A 20224-nucleotide genomic window follows, 5' to 3' on the forward strand; every position below is an offset into this window, starting at 1 on the left:
TTCTGAACACCTCACACCTCCCAATATTATTTTTAGTCCTAAAATTTGCACCAAGGTCCCTGGATGACTAAGCTAAGCGACCCAATTGGGCAGCACAAACACCTGGCCCATCTAGGAGTGGCACTGCAGTGTCAGACAGGATGGTACTTAAAAAAATAGCCCCAAACAGCACATGATGCAAAGATAAATAAAAAAAGAGGCGCAAGATGAAATTGTAGTGTGTCTCTCCTGCTCAGTGTCAGTTCTCAGTAGTATCCTCATCAGTGCTCAGTATCACTGCTCATTGTCTTGTGCTGCATTGTGGTGCTCAGTATACTAGAGTACATTACTAATAGTCCAGTGCTGCATCTTGCTGCTCAGTGTCAGTTCTAGTATCCTCATCAGTGCTCAGTATCACTGCTCATTGTCTTGTGCTGCATTGTGGTGCTCAGTATACTACAGAACATTACTAATAGTCCAGTGCTGCATCTGGCTGCTCAGTGTCAGTTCTAGTAATCTCATCAGTGCTCCGTATCACTGCTCATTGTCTTGTGGTGCTCAGTATACTACAGTACATTACTAATACTCCAGTGTCTTGTGCCGCATATGGCTGCTGTAGGGTGCTGTGGTAGTGTCCTGTCACTGTGCATATGTCATCATTCCAGTCACAGTGATATCTGGTATCTATCTAGTGGTATCTAATTCCAGACATTACCACCGTCTAATTCCAGATATATTACTGGCATATAATTCCACACATTAAAAAATGGAGAACAAAAAGGTGGAGGGTAAAATAGGGAAAGCTCAAGATCCACTTCCACCTAGTGCTGAAGCTGCTGCCACTAGTCAAGGAAGAGACTATTCAATGCCATCAACATTATGTAATGATTATACGATACATTATATATCATATCATTGTATGGTTGTAAAATACAACTTAAAAACTTTAATTAATAAATACATAAAGGGGTATATGCAATTGTGGTCGAATTCCCGAAATTGTCGAATTTCGGGTCATTTTCCCCCAAAAAAAAAAAAATCGTCAATGCAATTCAGTGCTTTCCGTCAAAAAAACGGACTTTCAAAATTCGACTTTTTGAAATTCGACTTTTTGCAAATTCGACTTTTCTGCAATGATACAAGTGCTGCAATTCTACAAAAGCATATTCAATTCAAGTTTGGAAATTCGACAGCAGTGCTTTTAGACAGTAAATTCGTCATTTTCAATCCGTCACACTTTGGAGGGTGAAAACAATAAAAAAAAATTTAAACATGTTTTTTTTGTGTGTTTTTTTTTTGTGGGAATAGCATATCTATTTATATTAGAAGGGATTAGGTACTTTTTTTTTTTTTTTTTTTTTGGAGGCACAAGTATTATTTATATATTTTTTAAAATATTATTTATTTATTTATTTTTTAGTGCTGGAACGGGAAAATTTAAAAAAAAAATGGCGTGGGGTCCCCCCTCCAAAGCATAACCAGCCTCGGGCTCTTCGAGCTGGTCCTGGTTCTAAAAATGCGGGGAAAAATTGGGCAGGGATCCCCCGTATTTTTAAAACCAGCACCGGGCTCTGCGCCTGGTGCTGGTGCAAAAAATACGGGGGACAAAACGAGCAGGGGTCCCCCGTATTTTTTACACCAGCATCGGGCTCCACTAGCTGGACAGATAATGCCACAGCCGGGGGTCACTTTTATACAGTGCCCTGCGGCCGTGGCATTAAATATCCAACTAGTCACCCTTGGCCGGGGTACCCTGGGGGAGTGGGGACCCCTTCAATCAAGGGGTCCCCCCCCCAGCCACCCAAGGGCCAGGGGTGAAGCCCGAGGCTGTCCCCCCCATCCAAGGGCTGCGGATGGGAGGCTGATAGCCTTGAGTAAAATGACAAGAATATTGTTTTTTCCAGTAGTACTACAAGTCCCAGCAAGCCTCCCCCGCAAGCTGGTACTTGGAGAACCACAAGTACCAGCATGCGGGAGAAAAACGGGCCCGCTGGTACCTGTAGTACTACTGGGAAAAAAATACCCAAATAAAAACAGGACACAGGCACCGTGACAGTAAAACTTTATTACACACTGCCGACACACACATACTTACCTATGTTCACACGCCGACATCGGTCCTCTTCTCCATGTAGAATCCACGGATACCTGAAAAGAAAAGTTCAATATACTCACCTCAGCCAGGGTCCAGAGATAAATCCACGTACTTGGCAAAAAAAGAAAATGGACACACGGACCACCGGACTGAAAGGGGTCCCATGCTGACACATGAGACCCCTTACCCCGAATGCCGGGACACCACGTGACTCCTGTCACTGAAGTCCCTTCAGCCAATCAGGAAGCGCTACTTCTGTGGCGCTCACCTGATTGGCTGTGCGCTGTCTGTGCTGTGACAGCGCATCGCACAGCTCGGTCCATTAGTTTCAATGGTGGGAACTTTGCCGTCAGCGGTGGGGTTACCCGCGGTCAGCCGCTGACCGGCGGGTGACCTCACCGCTAGCCGCTAAGTTCCCACCATTGAATATAATGGACGGAGCTGTGCGATGCGCTGTCACAGCACAGACAGCGCACAGCCAATCAGGTGAGCGCCACGGAAGTAGCGCTTCCTGATTGGCTGAAGGGACTTCAGTGACAGGAGTCACGTGGTGTCCCGGCATTCGGGGTAAGGGGTCTCATGTGTCAGCATGGGACCCCTTTCAGTCCGGTGGTCCGTGTGTCCGTTTTCTTTTTTTGCCAAGTACGTGGATGTATCTCTGGACGTGGATGTACCTCTGGACGCTGGAAGGTGAGTATAATTTTTTTCACAGGTACCCTCGGATCGTCGGAGACCGTGGCAGTCGGCGTGTCAACATAGGTAAGTATGAATGTGTCGGCAGTGTGTAATAAAGTTTTACTGTCACGGTGTCTGTGTCCTGTTTTTATTTGGGTATTTTTTTCCCAGTAGAACTACAGGTACCAGCGGGCCCGTTTTTCTCCCGCATGCTGGTACTTGTGGTTCTCCAAGTACCAGTATGCGGGGGAGGCTTGCTGGGACTTGTAGTTCTTCTGGAAAAAACAATATTCTTGTCATTTTACTCTAGGCTATCAGCCTCCCATCCGCAGCCATTGGATGGGGGGGACAGCCTCGGGCTTCACCCCTTGCCCTTGGGTGGCTGGGGACCCCTTGATTGAAGGGGTCCCCACTCCCCCAGGGTACCCCGGCCAGGGGTGACTAGTTGGATATTTAATGCCACGGCCGCAGGGCACTGCATAAAAGTGACCCCCGGCTGTGGCATTATCTGTCCAGCTAGTGGAGCCCGATGCTGGTGTAAAAAATACGGGGGACCCCTACTCTTTTTGTCCCCCGTATTTTTTGCACCAGCACCAGGCGCAGAGCCCGGTGCTGGTTTTAAAAATACGGGGGATCCCTGCCCAATTTTCCCCCCGCATTTTTGGAACCAGGACCAGCTCGAAGAGCCCGAGGCTGGTTATGCTTTGGAGGGGGGACCCCACGCCATTTTTTTTTCGTGTTTTTCCCGTTTTTTCCCGTTTTTTTAATTCGCGGCAAAATACGGCAAATTGGCCGTTTTTCGCCCGCGGGACTGTCGAATCCGTTTTTCATTGAATATGGTGAATTCCGGCAGCCACCTGCCGGAATTCACATGTCGAATTGTGTCGAATTTAAAAACGGCCATAATTTGCCGCGATTCGCCGTGAATTGCATATACCCCAAAGTAGCTTTTATGTAACCTTTTTAAACCTATTAGCATAGACCGAATCTCATCGTGTGTATAGGCCTTTAGTTCAACAACAGCATGGGACCAGTTAGTGTGTTTTGACCACTGCACAGCACCTGGTGTTATATAGTAAGCACCACTATGGCATAGTATACAGCATTATGGGCCTGATATGAGTGTGACCAGCGGTGATGTGGAATGCAGTAGGAGGTGCTGTTTAGCAAGCACCACTTCTATATTCACCATGCAGTATATTGTGTGAATATAGAAGTGTTGGTTGTGTTATGTATTAGAGTAATTATTGCAGCTCCCAGCTAAAATTGCAACAATGTAATTTAGTGACAAGCTGCAGAGATTAACCCTTTCTGTGGCTGCTGCACAACCTCTATTCATATCGCTGAATTAAATTAGGGAGATGTTCTCACCCCGCGAGCAAGCGCAGGTATATGCCACACTTATGGTAACATTGGATTTGCAGATATTTTCTTGCAGGGGTGTTTCTAAACAATTTGGCTTCAAATGCGAGATTTAAAAATGCGTGCCCCCCGCCACCATTGGCATTAAAAATTGTGCCCCTCCCCCATATATATATATAAAAAAAACTATATTTGCATGAGCGCTCCGGACGGGATGGGGGGGCGTGACCTCGCAAAAATGGGTATGGTCTCCATAAAATGGGCGTAGCCTTTCAGGCAAAGACTACCTTACACCCCAGTTCTTGACCCTGCACCAACAGACCTCGGCCACCACAGGGAAAAAAGTACAGTCATTTCCACCATGTTAAGCCCCACACATTAATGCCCTTTGGAACATATTATGTCACTCACCACAATATCTGTGATACACTATGCCCTACAGTAAAGCTTCTAATTACTTTTACAAAAACTGCTCAACGCCAAGAGTTTCACGTGCTGGGTGTCATGCTCATTGCCAGGGGTTTCACTCTCTGGGTGTCATGCTCATTGCCAGGGGGAACGCAGTAGGAGGTGTTATATAGTAAGCACCACTATGGCATAGTATATAGCATTATATATATTGTGAGCACTGGTGATGTTGAGTGCAGTAGAGCTGCTGCTGGGTAATTACAATTGACTACAACCACCAATATATTCTGCTGCACTATATATATGCAAAGCTAATTCTGCTGGGTAATTACAATTGAATACAACCACCAATATATTCTGCTGCACTATATCTATATATGCAAGCTAATTCTGCTGGGTAATTACAATTGACTACAACCACCAATATATTCTGCTGCACTATATCTATATATGCAAAGCTAATTCTGCTGAGTAATTACAATTGACTACAACCACCATTATATTCTGCTGCACTATATCTATATATGCAATGCTAATTCTGCTGGGTAATGCAAATTGAAACATTATTGCATAGTATGTGATTTTGAAGTACTTTTTTAAAGTTTTGAATGATATAGACCCAGTTTAATCTTTGTGGAATGCCTGGTTGTTGTTTTTAAGGTAATTTATTGCCTGGCATTTGAGGGGGTGGGGTGTGGTTACAGATTTCAATTATTGGTTTCACTTGTAATAGTCTTCTACTTAAGTCCAATGGTGTAGGCTGTGCAAAGCCATTTGGCTGTGCATTTATTGATCTAAGCGTGCATTTTTATCAAAGCGTGATAAAATTGACACATAACAGCAGCGTTCAATCAGTATCAATTTATCTTCAGCTGATGTCGATTGTGAATTTACGTTTCTTCTCTTCTTGTCACCTGCAGGTAATTACAATTGACTACAACCACCAATATATTCTGCTGCACTATATCTATATATGCAAAGCTAATTCTGCTGGGTAATGCAAATTGAAACATTATTGCATAGTATGCAATAATATAGTATGCATATAGCAGAGGATAGTTTCAATCTGCCTACCTCTGGGTTATGGGCCCAGAATGCTTTCATTGCAGTACTCTGCTGCACATGTAAGTGCAAGAGATCCTGAAGCACTCACTCATCATGGGAAAGTACCAATGTGTTTCTTCGTTGATTGATGGAAGAAACATCTTACAAAAACTCTCCAGATTATTGACTTTTAAAGTTTTTCTAGGAAACGTTCTACATGAATGCTTATTAGCGTTTGTCAGAACATACGTTTGCAAAGTGTCTCTGTGGCGCAATCAGTTAGCGTGTTTGGTTATTAACCAAAAGGTTGGTGGTTCAATCCCACCCAGGGACGTAATTTACCTTGTTATCAGATTTTGGTGATCTTTAAGTAGACAAGTCAAAATTTCAAACCCCCTCTTATGGTGTAGGGTACCTGGCCTTCTCTGATGTAATCAGAGTTAGATTTGATTAAGTGATTTTATAAAAAAAAAACAGCTAGGAAGCACAATTTAGCAGTGGGTTGCAGAGAAAAAGAAATATGCTGGCAAAAAAATCCAATTGAGTGATTAAACAGCTCTTCATTTTCTGGCTTTATTTTTAAGCTAACAAATTTGTTCTCTGAAAAGTGTCCACAAAGCAAAGTATCTGATTAACACCTTTGTAGGGATGGTTTTTCACCTATTACTAAATTAAACTTGCTTCATTGGAAAGGCAGCAAGATGCATCGTCATTTCAATATCTACTGAAATAATACAGGTTGACACCAGGAAACATTAACGCCACTGCATCCTTGCTGCTTTCTCATGTGGAAGTCTGTTTAATGTGAAAACAAGGTGATATCTAATTAGCACACAGGTAAGGAATTAAGAAAATCTTTATTTAAGGGTGAAGATGTTTCTCACAAAATCGTTGCCCCAATGCATCATTGAAATTCAAGCTGGAAAGATGATTTTAATATATCACTTGTACATTTTGTATTGCTCTTCTGGTGACAATGTAGTTTGTTTTTGTCAATTACCATTTTAATAATAGGGTAAAGAAAATTAAGTGGATTTTTGAAAGAAAACAATACTGTCAATATACTATTAAACAAATTAAAATGGTAAAAGTTATTGTACTTTAAGTAAAAATAAAAGAGCTAAAATATCAATCCCAATTTTGGATTACTTTAATAAAAAAAAATGCATATAGCAGAGGATAGTTTCAATCTGCCTACCTCTGGGTTATCGGCCCAGCATGCTTCCATTGCAGTACTCTGCTGCACATGTAAGTGCAAGAGATCCTGAAGCACTCACTCATCATGGGAAAGTACCAATGTGTTTCTTCGTTGGTTGATGGAAGAAACATCTTACAAAAACTCTCCAGATTATTGACTTTTTTAAGTTTTTCTAGGAAACGTTCTAGATGAATGCTTATTAGCCTTTGTCAGTATGTACTTTTTGCAAAGTGTCTCTGTGGCGCAATCGGTTAGTGTGTTCGGCTATTAACCAAAAGGTTGGTGTTTCAATCCCACCAAGGGACGTAATTGACCTTGTGATCAGATTTTGGTGATATTTAAGTCGACAAGTCAAAATTTCAAACCCCCTGTTATGGTGTGGGTACCTTGCCTTCCCTGATGTAATCAGAGTTAGATTTGATTCAGTGATTTTATAAAAACAGCTAGGAAGCACAATTTAGCAGTGGGTTGCAGAGAAAAAAAATATGCTGGCAGAAAAATCCAATTGAGTGATTAAACAGCTCTTCATTTTCTGGCTTTATTTTTATGCTAACAAATTTGTTCTCTGAAAAGTGTCCACAAAGCCAAGTCTCTGATTAACACCTTTGTAAGGATGGTTTTTCACCTATTACTAAATTAAACTTGCTTCATTGGAAAGGCAGCAAGATGCATCCTCATTTCAATGTCTACTGAAATAATACAGGTTGACACCAGGAAACATTAACGCCACTGCATCCTTGCTGCTTTCTCATGTGGAAGTCTGTTTAATGTGAAAACAAGGTGATATCTAATTAGCACACAGGTAAGGAATTAAGAAAATCTTTATTTAAGGGTGAAGATGTTTCTCACAAAATCGTTGCCCCAATGCATCATTGAAATTCAACCTGGAAAGATGATTTTAATATATCACTTGTACATTTTGTATTGCTCTTCTGGTGACAATGTAGTTTGTTTTTGTCAATTACCATTTTAATAATAGGGTAAAGAAAATTAAGTGGATTTTTGAAATAAAACAATACTGTCAATATACTATTAAAACAAATTAAAATTGTAAAAGTTATTGTACTTTAAGTAAAAATAAAAGAGCAAAAATATCAATCCCAGTTTTGGATTACTTTAATTAACAAAAAAAATGCATATAGCAAAGGATAGTTTCAATCTACCTACCTCTGGGTTATGGGCCCAGCATGCTTCCATTGCAGTACTCTGCTGCACATGTAAGTGCAAGAGATCCTGAAGCACTCACTCATCATGGGAAAGTACCAATGTGTTTCTTCGTTGGTTGATGGAAGAAACATCTTACAAAAACTCTCCAGATTATTGACTTTTTAAAGTTTTTCTAGGAAACGTTCTAGATGAATGCTTATTAGCCTTTGTCAGTACGTACTTTTTGCAAAGTGTATCTGTGGCGCAATCGGTTAGTGTGTTCGGCTATTAACCAAAAGGTTGGTGGTTCAATCCCACCCAGGGACGTAATTGACCTTGTGATCAGATTTTGGTGATATTTAAATCGACAAGTCAAAATTTCAAACCCCCTGTTATGGTGTGGGTAGCTGGCCTTCCCTGATGTAATCAGAGTTAGATCTGATTCAGTGATTTTATAAAAACAGCTAGGAAGCACAATTTAGCAGTGGGTTGCAGAGAAAAAAAATATGCTGGCAGAAAAATCCAATTGAGTGATTAAACAGCTCTTCATTTTCTGGCTTTATTTTTATGCTAACAAATTTGTTCTCTGAAAAGTGTCCACAAAGCCAAGTCTCTGATTAACACCTTTGTAAGGATGGTTTTTCACCTATTACTAAATTAAACTTGCTTCATTGGAAAGGCAGCAAGATGCATCCTCATTTCAATGTCTACTGAAATAATACAGGTTGACACCAGGAAACATTAACGCCACTGCATCCTTGCTGCTTTCTCATGTGGAAGTCTGTTTAATGTGAAAACAATGTGATATCTAATTAGCACACAGGTAAGGAATTAAGAAAATCTTTATTTAAGGGTGAAGATGTTTCTCACAAAATCGTTGCCCCAATGCATCATTGAAATTCAACCTGGAAAGATGATTTTAATATATCACTTGTACATTTTGTATTGCTCTTCTGGTGACAATGTAGTTTGTTTTTGTCAATTACCATTTTAATAATAGGGTAAAGAAAATTAAGTGGATTTTTGAAAGAAAACAATACTGTCAATATACTATTAAACAAATTAAAATGGTAAAAGTTATTGTACTTTAAGTAAAAATAAAAGAGCTAAAATATCAATCCCAATTTTGGATTACTTTAATTAAAAAAAAATGCATATAGCAGAGGATAGTTTCTATCTGCCTACCTCTGGGTTATCGGCCCAGCATGCTTCCATTGCAGTACTCTGCTGCACATGTAAGTGCAAGAGATCCTGAAGCACTCACTCATCATGGGAAAGTACCAATGTGTTTCTTCGTTGGTTGATGGAAGAAACATCTTACAAAAACTCTCCAGATTATTGACTTTTTTAAGTTTTTCTAGGAAACGTTCTAGATGAATGCTTATTAGCCTTTGTCAGTATGTACTTTTTGCAAAGTGTCTCTGTGGCGCAATCGGTTAGTGTGTTCGGCTATTAACCAAAAGGTTGGTGGTTCAATCCCACCCAGGGACGTAATTGACCTTGTGATCAGATTTTGGTGATATTTAAGTCGACAAGTCAAAATTTCAAACCCCCTGTTATGGTGTGGGTATCTGGCCTTCCCTGATGTAATCAGAGTTAGATTTGATTCAGTGATTTTATAAAAACAGCTAGGAAGCACAATTTATCAGTGGGTTGCAGAGAAAAAAAATATGCTGGCAGAAAAATCCAATTGAGTGATTAAACAGCTCTTCATTTTCTGGCTTTATTTTTATGCTAACAAATTTGTTCTCTGAAAAGTGTCCACAAAGCCAAGTCTCTGATTAACACCTTTGTAAGGATGGTTTTTCACCTATTACTAAATTAAACTTGTTTCATTGGAAAGGCAGCAAGATGCATCCTCATTTCAATGTCTACTGAAATAATACAGGTTGACACCAGGAAACATTAACGCCACTGCATCCTTGCTGCTTTCTCATGTTGAAGTCTGTTTAATGCGAAAACAAGGTGATATCTAATTAGCACACAGGTAAGGAATTAAGAAAATCTTTATTTAAGGGTGAAGATGTTTCTCACAAAATCGTTGCCCCAATGCATCATTGAAATTCAAGCTGGAAAGATGATTTTAATATATCACTTGTACATTTTGTATTGCTCTTCTGGTGACAATGTAGTTTGTTTTTGTCAATTACCATTTTAATAATAGGGTAAAGAAAATTAAGTGGATTTTTGAAAGAAAACAATACTGTCAATATACTATTAAAACAAATTAAAATGGTAAAAGTTATTGTACTTTAAGTAAAAATAAAAGAGCCAAAATATCAATCCCAGTTTTGAATTACTTTAATTGACAAAAAAAAATTGCATATAGCAGAGGATAGTTTCAATCTGCCTACCTCTGGGTTATGGGCCCAGCATGCTTCCGTTGCTGTACTCTGCTGCACATGTAAGTGCAAGAGATCCTGAAGCACTCACTCATCATGGGAAAGTACCAATGTGTTTCTTCGTTGGTTGATGGAAGAAACATTTTACAAAAACTCTCCAGATTATTGACTTTTTAAAGTTTTTCTAGGAAACGTTCTAGATGAATGCTTATTAGCCTTTGTCAGTATGTACTTTTTGCAAAGTGTCTCTGTGGCGCAATTGGTTAGTGTGTACGGCTATTAACCAAAAGGTTGGTGGTTAAATCCTACCCAGGGACGTAATTGACCTTGTGATCAGATTTTGGTAATATTTAAGTAGACAAGTCAAAATTTCAAGCCCCCTCTTATGGTGTAGGGTACCTGGCCTTCTCTGATGTAATCAGAGTTAGATTTGATTCAGTGATTTTATAAAAAACAGCTAGGAAGCACAATTTAGCAGTGGGTTGCAGAGAAAAAAAATATGCTGGCAGAAAAATCCAATTGAGTGATTAAACAGCTCTTCATTTTCTGGCTTTATTTTTATGCTAACAAATTTGTTCTCTGAAAAGTGTCCACAAAGCCAAGTCTCTGATTAACACCTTTGTAAGGATGGTTTTTCACCTATTACTAAATTAAACTTGCTTCATTGGAAAGGCAGCAAGATGCATCCTCATTTCAATGTCTACTGAAATAATACAAGTTGACACCAGGAAACATTAACGCCACTGCATCCTTGCTGCTTTCTCATGTGGAAGTCTGTTTAATGTGAAAACAAGGTGATATCTAATTAGCACACAGGTAAGGAATTAAGAAAATCTTTATTTAAGGGTGAAGATGTTTCTCACAAAATCGTTGCCCCAATGCATCATTGAAATTCAAGCTGGAAAGATGATTTTAATATATCACTTGTACATTTTGTATTGCTCTTCTTGTGACAATGTAGTTTGTTTTTGTCAATTACCATTTTAATAATAGGGTAAAGAAAATGAAGTGGATTTTTGAAAGAAAACAATACTGTCAATATACTATTAAAACAAATTAAAATTGTAAAAGTTATTGTACTTTAAGTAAAAATAAAAGAGCCAAAATATCAATCCCAGTTTTGAATTACTTTAATTAACAAAAAAAAATGCATATAGCAGAGGATAGTTTCAATCTGCCTACCTCTGGGTTATGGGCCCAGCATGCTTCCATTGCTGTACTCTGCTGCACATGTAAGTGCAAGAGATCCTGAAGCACTCACTCATCATGGGAAAGTACCAATGTGTTTCTTCGTTGGTTGATGGAAGAAACATCTTACAAAAACTCTCCAGATTATTGACTTTTTATAGTTTTTCTAGGAAACGTTTTAGATGAATGCTTATTAGCCTTTGTCAGTATTTATTTTTGTAAAGTGTCTCTGTGGCGCAATCAGTTAGTATGTACGGCTATTAACTAAAAGGTTGGTGGTTCAATCCCACCCAGGGACCTAATTGACCTTGTTATCAAATTTTGGTGATCTTTAAGTAGACAAGTCAAAATTTCAAACCCCCTATTATGGTGTAGGGTACCTGGCCTTCTCTGATGTAATCAGAGTTAGATTTGATTCAGTGATTTTATAAAAACAGCTAGGAAGCACAATTTAGCAGTGGGTTGCAGAGAAAAAAAATATGCTGGCAGAAAAATCCAATTGAGTGATTAAACAGCTCTTCATTGTCTGGCTTTATTTTTATGCTAACAAATTTGTTCTCTGAAAAGTGTCCACAAAGCCAAGTCTCTGATTAACACCTTTGTAAGGATGGTTTATCACCTATTACTAAATTAAACTTGCTTCATTGGAAAGGCAGCAAGATGCTTCCTCATTTCAATGTCTACTGAAATAATACAAGTTGACACCAGGAAACATTAACGCCACTGCATCCTTGCTGCTTTCTCATGTGGAAGTCTGTTTAATGTGAAAACAATGTGATATCTAATTAGCACACAGGTAAGGAATTAAGAAAATCTTTATTTAAGGGTGAAGATGTTTCTCACAAAATTGTTGACCCAATGCATCATTGAAATTCAAGCTGGAAAGATGATTTTAATATATCACTTGTACATTTTGTATTGCTCTTCTGGTGACAATGTAGTTTGTTTTTGTCAATTACCATTTTAATAATAGGGTAAAGAAAATGAAGTGGATTTTTGAAAGAAAACAATACTGTCAATATACTATTAAAACAAATTAAAATGGTAAAAGTTATTGTACTTTAAGTAAAAATAAAAGAGACAAAATATCAATCCCAGTTTTGGATTTCTTTAATTAACAGAAAAAAATGCATATAGCAGAGGATAGTTTCAATCTGCCTACCTCTGGGTTATGGGCCCAGCATGCTTCCATTGCAGTACTCTGCTGCACATGTAAGTGCAAGAGATCCTGAAGCACTCACTCATCATGGGAAAGTACCAATGTGTTTCTTCGTTGGTTGATGGAAGAAACATCTTACAAAAACTCTCCAGATTATTGACTTTTTAAAGTTTTTCTAGGAAATGTTTTAGATGAATGCTTATTAGCCTTTGTCAGTATGGACTTTTGCAAAGTGTCTCTGTGGCGCAATCAGTTAGTATGTACGGCTATTAACCAAAAGGTTGGTGGTTCAATCCCACCCAGGGACGTAATTGACCTTGTTATCAGATTTTGGTGATCTTTAAGTAGACAAGTCAAAATTTCAAACCCCCTGTTATGGTGTAGGGTACCTGGCCTTCTCTGATGTAATCAGAGTTAGATTTGATTCAGTGATTTTATAAAAACAGCTAGGAAGCACAATTTAGCAGTGGGTTGCAGAGAAAAAAAATATGCTGGCAGAAAAATCCAATTGAGTGATTAAACAGCTCTTCATTTTCTGGCTTTATTTTTATGCTAACAAATTTGTTCTCTGAAAAGTGTCCACAAAGCCAAGTCTCTGATTAACACCTTTGTAAGGATGGTTTTTCACCTATTACTAAATTAAACTTGCTTCATTGGAAAGGCAGCAAGATGCATCCTCATTTCAATGTCTACTGAAATAATACAAGTTGACACCAGGAAACATTAACGCCACTGCATCCTTGCTGCTTTCTCATGTGGAAGTCTGTTTAATATGAAAACAAGGTGATATCTAATTAGCACACAGGTAAGGAATTAAGAAAATCTTTATTTAAGGGTGAAGATGTTTCTCACAAAATCGTTGCCCCAATGCATCATTGAAATTCAAGCTGGAAATATGATTTTAATATATCACTTGTACATTTTGTATTGCTCTTCTGGTGACAATGTAGTTTGTTTTTGTCAATTACCATTTTAATAATAGGGTAAAGAAAATTAAGTGGATTTTTGAAAGAAAACAATACTGTCAATATACTATTAAAACAAATTAAAATGGTAAAAGTTATTGTACTTTAAGTAAAAATAAAAGAGCCAAAATATCAATCCCAGTTTTGGATTACTTTAATTAACAAACAAAAAAATGCATATAGCAGAGGATAGTTTCAATCTGCCTACCTCTGGGTTATGGGCCCAGCATGCTTCCTTTGCTGTACTCTGCTGCACATATAAGTGCAAGAGATCCTGAAGCACTCACTCATCATGGGAAAGTACCAATGTGTTTCTTCGTTGGTTGATAGAAGAAACATCTTACAAAAACTCTCTAGATTATTGACTTTTTTAAGTTTTTCTAGGAAACGTTTTAGATGAATGCTTATTAGCATTTGTCAGTATGTACTTTCAGAAAGTGTCTCTGTGGCGCAATCAGTTAGTATGTACGGCTACTAACCAAAAGGTTGGTGGTTCAATCCCACCCAGAGACCTAATTGACCTTGTTATCAGATTTTGGTGATCTTTAAGTAGACAAGTCAAAATTTCAAACCCCCTGTTATGGTGTAGGGTACCTGGCCTTCTCTGATGTAATCAGAGTTAGATTTGATTCAGTGATTTTATAAAAACAGCTAGGAAGCACAATTTAGCAGTGGGTTGCAGAGAAAAAAAATATGCTGGCAGAAAAATCCAATTGAGTGATTAAACAGCTCTTTATTTTCTGGCTTTATTTTTATGCTAACAAATTTGTTCTCTGAAAAGTGTCCACAAAGCCAAGTCTCTGATTAACACCTTTGTAAGGATGGTTTTTCACCTATTACTAAATTAAACTTGCTTCATTGGAAAGGCAGCAAGATGCATCCTCATTTCAATGTCTACTGAAATAATACAGGTTGACACCAGGAAACATTAACGCCACTGCATCCTTGCTGCTTTCTCATGTGGAAGTCTGTTTAATGTGAAAACAAGGTGATATCTAATTAGCACACAGGTAAGGAATTAAGAAAATCTTTATTTAAGGGTGAAGATGTTTCTCACAAAATCGTTGCCCCAATGCATCATTGAAATTCAAGCTGGAAAGATGATTTTAATATATCACTTGTACATTTTGTATTGCTCTTCTGGTGACAATGTAGTTTGTTTTTGTCAATTACCATTTTAATAATAGGGTAAAGAAAATTAAGTGGATTTTTGAAAGAAAACAATACTGTCAATATACTATTAAAACAAATTAAAATGGTAAAAGTTATTGTACTTTAAGTAAAAATAAAAGAGCCAAAATATCAATCCCAGTTTTGGATTACTTTAATTAACAAACAAAAAAATGCATATAGCAGAGGATAGTTTCAATCTGCCTACCTCTGGGTTATGGGCCCAGCATGCTTCCATTGCTGTACTCTGCTGCACATATAAGTGCAAGAGATCCTGAAGCACTCACTCATCATGGGAAAGTACCAATGTGTTTCTTCGTTGGTTGATAGAAGAAACATCTTACAAAAACTCTCCAGATTATTGACTTTTTTAAGTTTTTCTAGGAAACGTTTTAGATGAATGCTTATTAGCATTTGTCAGTATGTGCTTTCGGAAAGTGTCTCTGTGGCGCAATCAGTTAGTGTGTACGGCTATTAACCAAAAGGTTGGTGGTTCAATCCCACCCAGGGACGTAATTGACCTTGTATTCAGATTTTGGTGATCTTTAAGTAGACAAGTCAAATTTCATACCCCCTGTTATGGTGTAGGGTACCTGGCCTTCTCTGATGTAATCAGAGTTAGATTTGATTCAGTGATTTTATAAAAACAGCTAGGAAGCACAATTTAGCAGTGGGTTGCAGAGAAAAAGAAATATGCTGGCAAAAAAATCAAATTGCGTGATTAAACAGCTCTTCATTTTCTGGCTTTATTTTTATGCTAACAAATTTGTTCTCTGAAAAGTGTCCACAAAGCCAAGTCTCTGATTAACACCTTTGTAGGGATGGTTTTTCACCTATTACTAAATTAAACTTGCTTCATTGGAAAGGCAGCAAGATGCATCCTCATTTCAATGTCTACTGAAATAATACAGGTTGACACCAGGAAACATTAACGCCACTGCATCCTTGCTGCTTTCTCATGTGGAAGTCTGTTTAATGTGAAAACAAGGTGATATCTAATTAGCACACAGGTAAGGAATTACGAAAATCTTTATTTAAGGGTGAAGATGTTTCTCACAAAATTGTTGCCCCAATGCATCATTGAAATTCAAGCTGGAAAGATGATTTTAATATATCACTTGTACATTTTGTATTGCTCTTCTGGTGACAATGTAGTTTTTTTTGTCAATTACCATTTTAATAACAGGGTAAAGAAAATTAAGTGGATTTTTGAAAGAAAACTATACTGTCAATATACTATTCAAACAAATTAAAATGGTAAAAGTTATTGTACTTTAAGTAAAAATAAAAGAGACAAAATATCAATCCCAGTTTTGGATTACTTTAATTAACAAAAAAAAAATGCATATAGCAGAGGATAGTTTCAATCTGCCTACCTCTGGGTTATGGGCCCAGCATGCTTCCATTGCAGTGCTCTGCTGCACATGTAAGTGCAAGAGATCCTGAAGCACTCACTCATCATGGGAATGTACCAATGTGTTTCTTCGTTGGTTGATGGAAGAAACATCTTACAAAAACTCTCCAGATTATTGACTTTTTAAAGTTTTTCTAGGAAACGTTTTAGATGAATGCTTATTAGCCTTTGTCAGTATGGACTTTTGCAAAGTGTCTCTGTGGCGCAATCAGTTAGTATGTACGGCTATTAACTAAAAGATTGGTGGTTCAATCCCACCCAGGGACCTAATTGACCTTGTTATCAAATTTTGGTGATCTTTAAGTAGACAAGTCAAAATTTCAAACCCCCTGTTATGGTGTAGGGTACCTGGCCTTCTCTGATGTAATCAGAGTTAGATTTGATTCAGTGATTTTATAAAAACAGCTAGGAAGCACAATTTAGCAGTGGGTTGCAGAGAAAAAAAATATGCTGGCAGAAAAATCCAATTGAGTGATTAAACAGCTCTTCATTTTCTGGCTTTATTTTTATGCTAACAAATTTGTTCTCTGAAAAGTGTCCACAAAGCCAAGTCTCTGATTAACACCTTTTTAAGGATGGTTTTTCACCTATTACTAAATTGCACCTCAATTATTTTCTTTACCCTATTATTAAAATGGTAATTGACAAAAACAAACTACATTGTCACCAGAAGAGCAATACAAAATGTACAAGTGATATATTAAAATCATATTTCCAGCTTGAATTTCAATGATGCATTGGGGCAACGATTTTGTGAGAAACATCTTCACCCTTAAATAAAGATTTTCTTAATTCCTTACCTGTGTGCTAATTAGATATCACCTTGTTTTCACATTAAACAGACTTCCACATGAGAAAGCAGCAAGGATGCAGTGGCATTAATGTTTCCTGGTGTCAACTTGCATTATTTCAGTAGACATTGAAATGAGGATGCATCTTGCTGCCTTTCCAATGAAGCAAGTTTAATTTAGTAATAGGTGAAAAACCATCCCTACAAAGGTGTTAATCAGAGACTTGGCTTTGTGGACACTTTTCAGAGAACAAATTTGTTAGCATAAAAATAAAGCCAGAAATGAAGAGCTGTTTAATCACTCAATTGGTATTTTAGAGCTACGCATTGGAAAATTCAGGGCTATACCGTGTAGATGAAGCACTAACAGGAGGTTTTAAAATTTTCATTCTAGTGTCCTTCGTTTGGGAGAAAAATGCAAAGGTACAAGACAGCTTTTCCTTGCCAATATCTCTCTTTTGCAAAGAGCTACGCATTGGAAAATTCAGGGCTATACCGTGTAGATGAAGCACTAACAGGAGGCTTTCAAATTTTCATTCTAGTGTCCTTCGTTTGGGAGAAAAATGCAAAGGTACAAGACAGCTTTTCCTTGCCAATATCTCTCTTTTGCAAAGAGCTACGCATTGGAAAATTCAGGTCTATGTCGTGTAGATGATGGCCTAACAGGTGGCTTTAAAATTTTCTTTCTAGTGTCCTTCGTTTGGGAGAAAAATGCAAAGGTACAAGACAGCTTTTCCTTGCCAATATCTCTCTTTTGCAAAGAGCTGCGCATTGGAAAATTCAGGGCTATGTCGTGTAGATGATGGCCTAACAGGAGGCTTTAAAATTTTCTTTCTAGTGTCCTTCGTTTGGGAGAAAAATGCAAAGGTACAAGACAGCTTTTACTTGCCAATATCTCTCTTTTGCAAAGAGCTACGCATTGGAAAATTCAGGGCTATGTCGTGTAGATGATGGCCTAACAGGAGGCTTTAAAATTTTCTTTCTAGTGACCTTCGTTTGGGAGAAAAATGCAAAGGTACAAGACAGCTTTTCCTTGCCAATATCTCTCTTTTGCAAAGAGCTGCGCATTGCAAAATTCAGGGCTATGTCGTGTAGATGATGGCCTAACAGGAGGCTTTAAAATTTTCTTTCTAGTGTCCTTCGTTTGGGAGAAAAATGCAAAGGTACAAGACAGCTTTTCCTTGCCAATATCTCTCTTTTGCAAAGAGCTGCGCATTGGAAAATTCAGGGCTATGTCGTGTAGATGATGGCCTAAGAGGAGGCTTTAAAATTTTCTTTCTAGTGTCCTTCGTTTGGGAGAAAAATGCAAAGGTACAAGACAGCTTTTCCTTGCCAATATCTCTCTTTTGCAAAGAGCTACGCATTGGAAAATTCAGGGCTATGTCGTGTAGATGAAGCACTAACAGGAGGCTTTAAAATTTTCTTTCTAGTGTCCTTCGTTTGGGAGAAAAATGCAAAGGTACAAGACAGCTTTTCCTTGCCAATATCTCTCTTTTGCAAAGAGCTGAGCATTGGAAAATTCAGGGCTATGTCGTGTAGATGATGGCCTAACAGGAGACTTTAAAATTTTCTTTCTAGTGTCCTTCGTTTGGGAGAAAAATGCAAAGGTACAAGACAGCTTTTCCTTGCCAATATCTCTCTTTTGCAAAGAGCTACGCATTGGAAAATTCAGGGCTATGTCGTGTAGATGATGGCCTTACAGGAGGCTTTAAAATTTTCTTTCTAGTGACCTTCGTTTGGGAGAAAAATGCAAAGGTACAAGACAGCTTTTCCTTGCCAATATCTCTCTTTTGCAAAGAGCTGCGCATTGGAAAATGCAGGGCTATGTCGTGTAGATGATGGCCTAACAGGAGGCTTTAAAATTTTCTTTCTAGTGTCCTTCGTTTGGGAGAAAAATGCAAAGGTACAAGACAGCTTTTCCTTGCCAATATCTCTCTTTTGCAAAGAGCTGCGCATTGGAAAATTCAGGGCTATGTCGTGTAGATGATGGCCTAACAGGAGGCTTTAAAATTATCTTTCTAGTGTCCTTCGTTTGGGAGAAAAATGCAAAGGTACAAGACAGCTTTTCCTTGCCAATATCTCTCTTTTGCAAAGAGCTACGCATTGGAAAATTAAGGGCTATGTCGTGTAGATGATGGCCTAACAGGAGGCTTTAAAATTTTCATTCTAGTATCCTTCGTTTGGGAGAAAAATGCAAAGGTACAAGACAGCTTTTCCTTGCCAATATCTCTCTTTTGCAAAGAGCTACGCATTGGAAAATTCAGGGCTATGTCGTGTTGATGATGGCCTAACAGGAGGCTTTAAAATTATCTTTCTAGTGTCCTTCGTTTGGAAGAAAAATGCAAAGGTACAAGACAACTTTTCCTTGCCAATATCTCTCTTTTGCAAAGAGCTGCGCTTTGGAAAATTCAGGGCTATGTCGTGTAGATGATGGCCTAATAGGAGGCTTTAAAATTTTCTTTTTAGTGACCTTCGTTTGGGAGAAACATGCAAAGGTACAAGACAGCTTTTCCTTGCCAATATCTCTCTTTTGCAAAGAGCTGCGCATTGGAAAATTCAGGGCTCTGTCGTGTAGATGATGGCCTAACAGGAGGCTTTAAAATTTTCTTTCTAGTGTCCTTAGTTTGGGAGAAAAATGCAAAGGTACAAGACAGCTTTTCCTTGCCAGTATCTCTCTTTTGCAAAGAGCTGCGCATTGGAAAATTCAGGGCTATGTCGTGTAGATGATGGCCTAACAGGAGGCTTTAAAATTATCTTTCTAGTGTCCTTCGTTTGGGAGAAAAATGCAAAGGTACAAGACAGCTTTTCCTTGCCAATATCTCTCTTTTGCAAAGAGCTACGCATTGGAAAATTCAGGGCTATGTCGTGTAGATGATGGCCTAACAGGAGGCTTTAAAATTTTCTTTCTAGTGTCCTTCGTTTGGGAGAAAAATGCAAAGGTACAAGACAGCTTTTCCTTGCCAATATCTCTCTTTTTTGCAAAGAGCTGCGCATTGGAAAATTCAGGACTATGTCGTGTAGATGATGGCCTAACAGGAGGCTTTAAAATTTTCTTTCTAGTGTCCTTCGTTTGGGAGAAAAATGCAAAGGTACAAGACAGCTTTTCCTTGCCAATATCTCTCTTTTGCAAAGAGCTACGCATTGGAAAATTCAGCTAGCTGTTTTTATAAAATCACTGAATCAAATCTAACTCTGATTACATCAGAGAAGGCCAGGTACCCTACACCATAACAGGGGGTTTGAAATTTTGACTTGTCTACTTAAAGATCACCAAAATCTGATAACAAGG

The 20224-nt window shown here is 38.3% G+C and overlaps 1 non-coding gene across 1 annotated transcript; it reads left to right on the forward strand.

Annotated features, from left to right (window-relative positions):
* Positions 1-5823: 5823 nt before the first annotated feature.
* Positions 5824-5897, forward strand: TRNAN-AUU (transfer RNA asparagine (anticodon AUU)). Its single transcript has one exon. It is a non-coding gene; the product is annotated as a tRNA-Asn (tRNA).
* The last annotated feature ends 14327 nt before the right edge of the window (positions 5898-20224 follow it).

Source organism: Pseudophryne corroboree, chromosome 11, assembly GCF_028390025.1.
Source record: "Pseudophryne corroboree isolate aPseCor3 chromosome 11, aPseCor3.hap2, whole genome shotgun sequence".
NCBI classification, from domain to species: Eukaryota; Metazoa; Chordata; class Amphibia; order Anura; family Myobatrachidae; genus Pseudophryne; species Pseudophryne corroboree.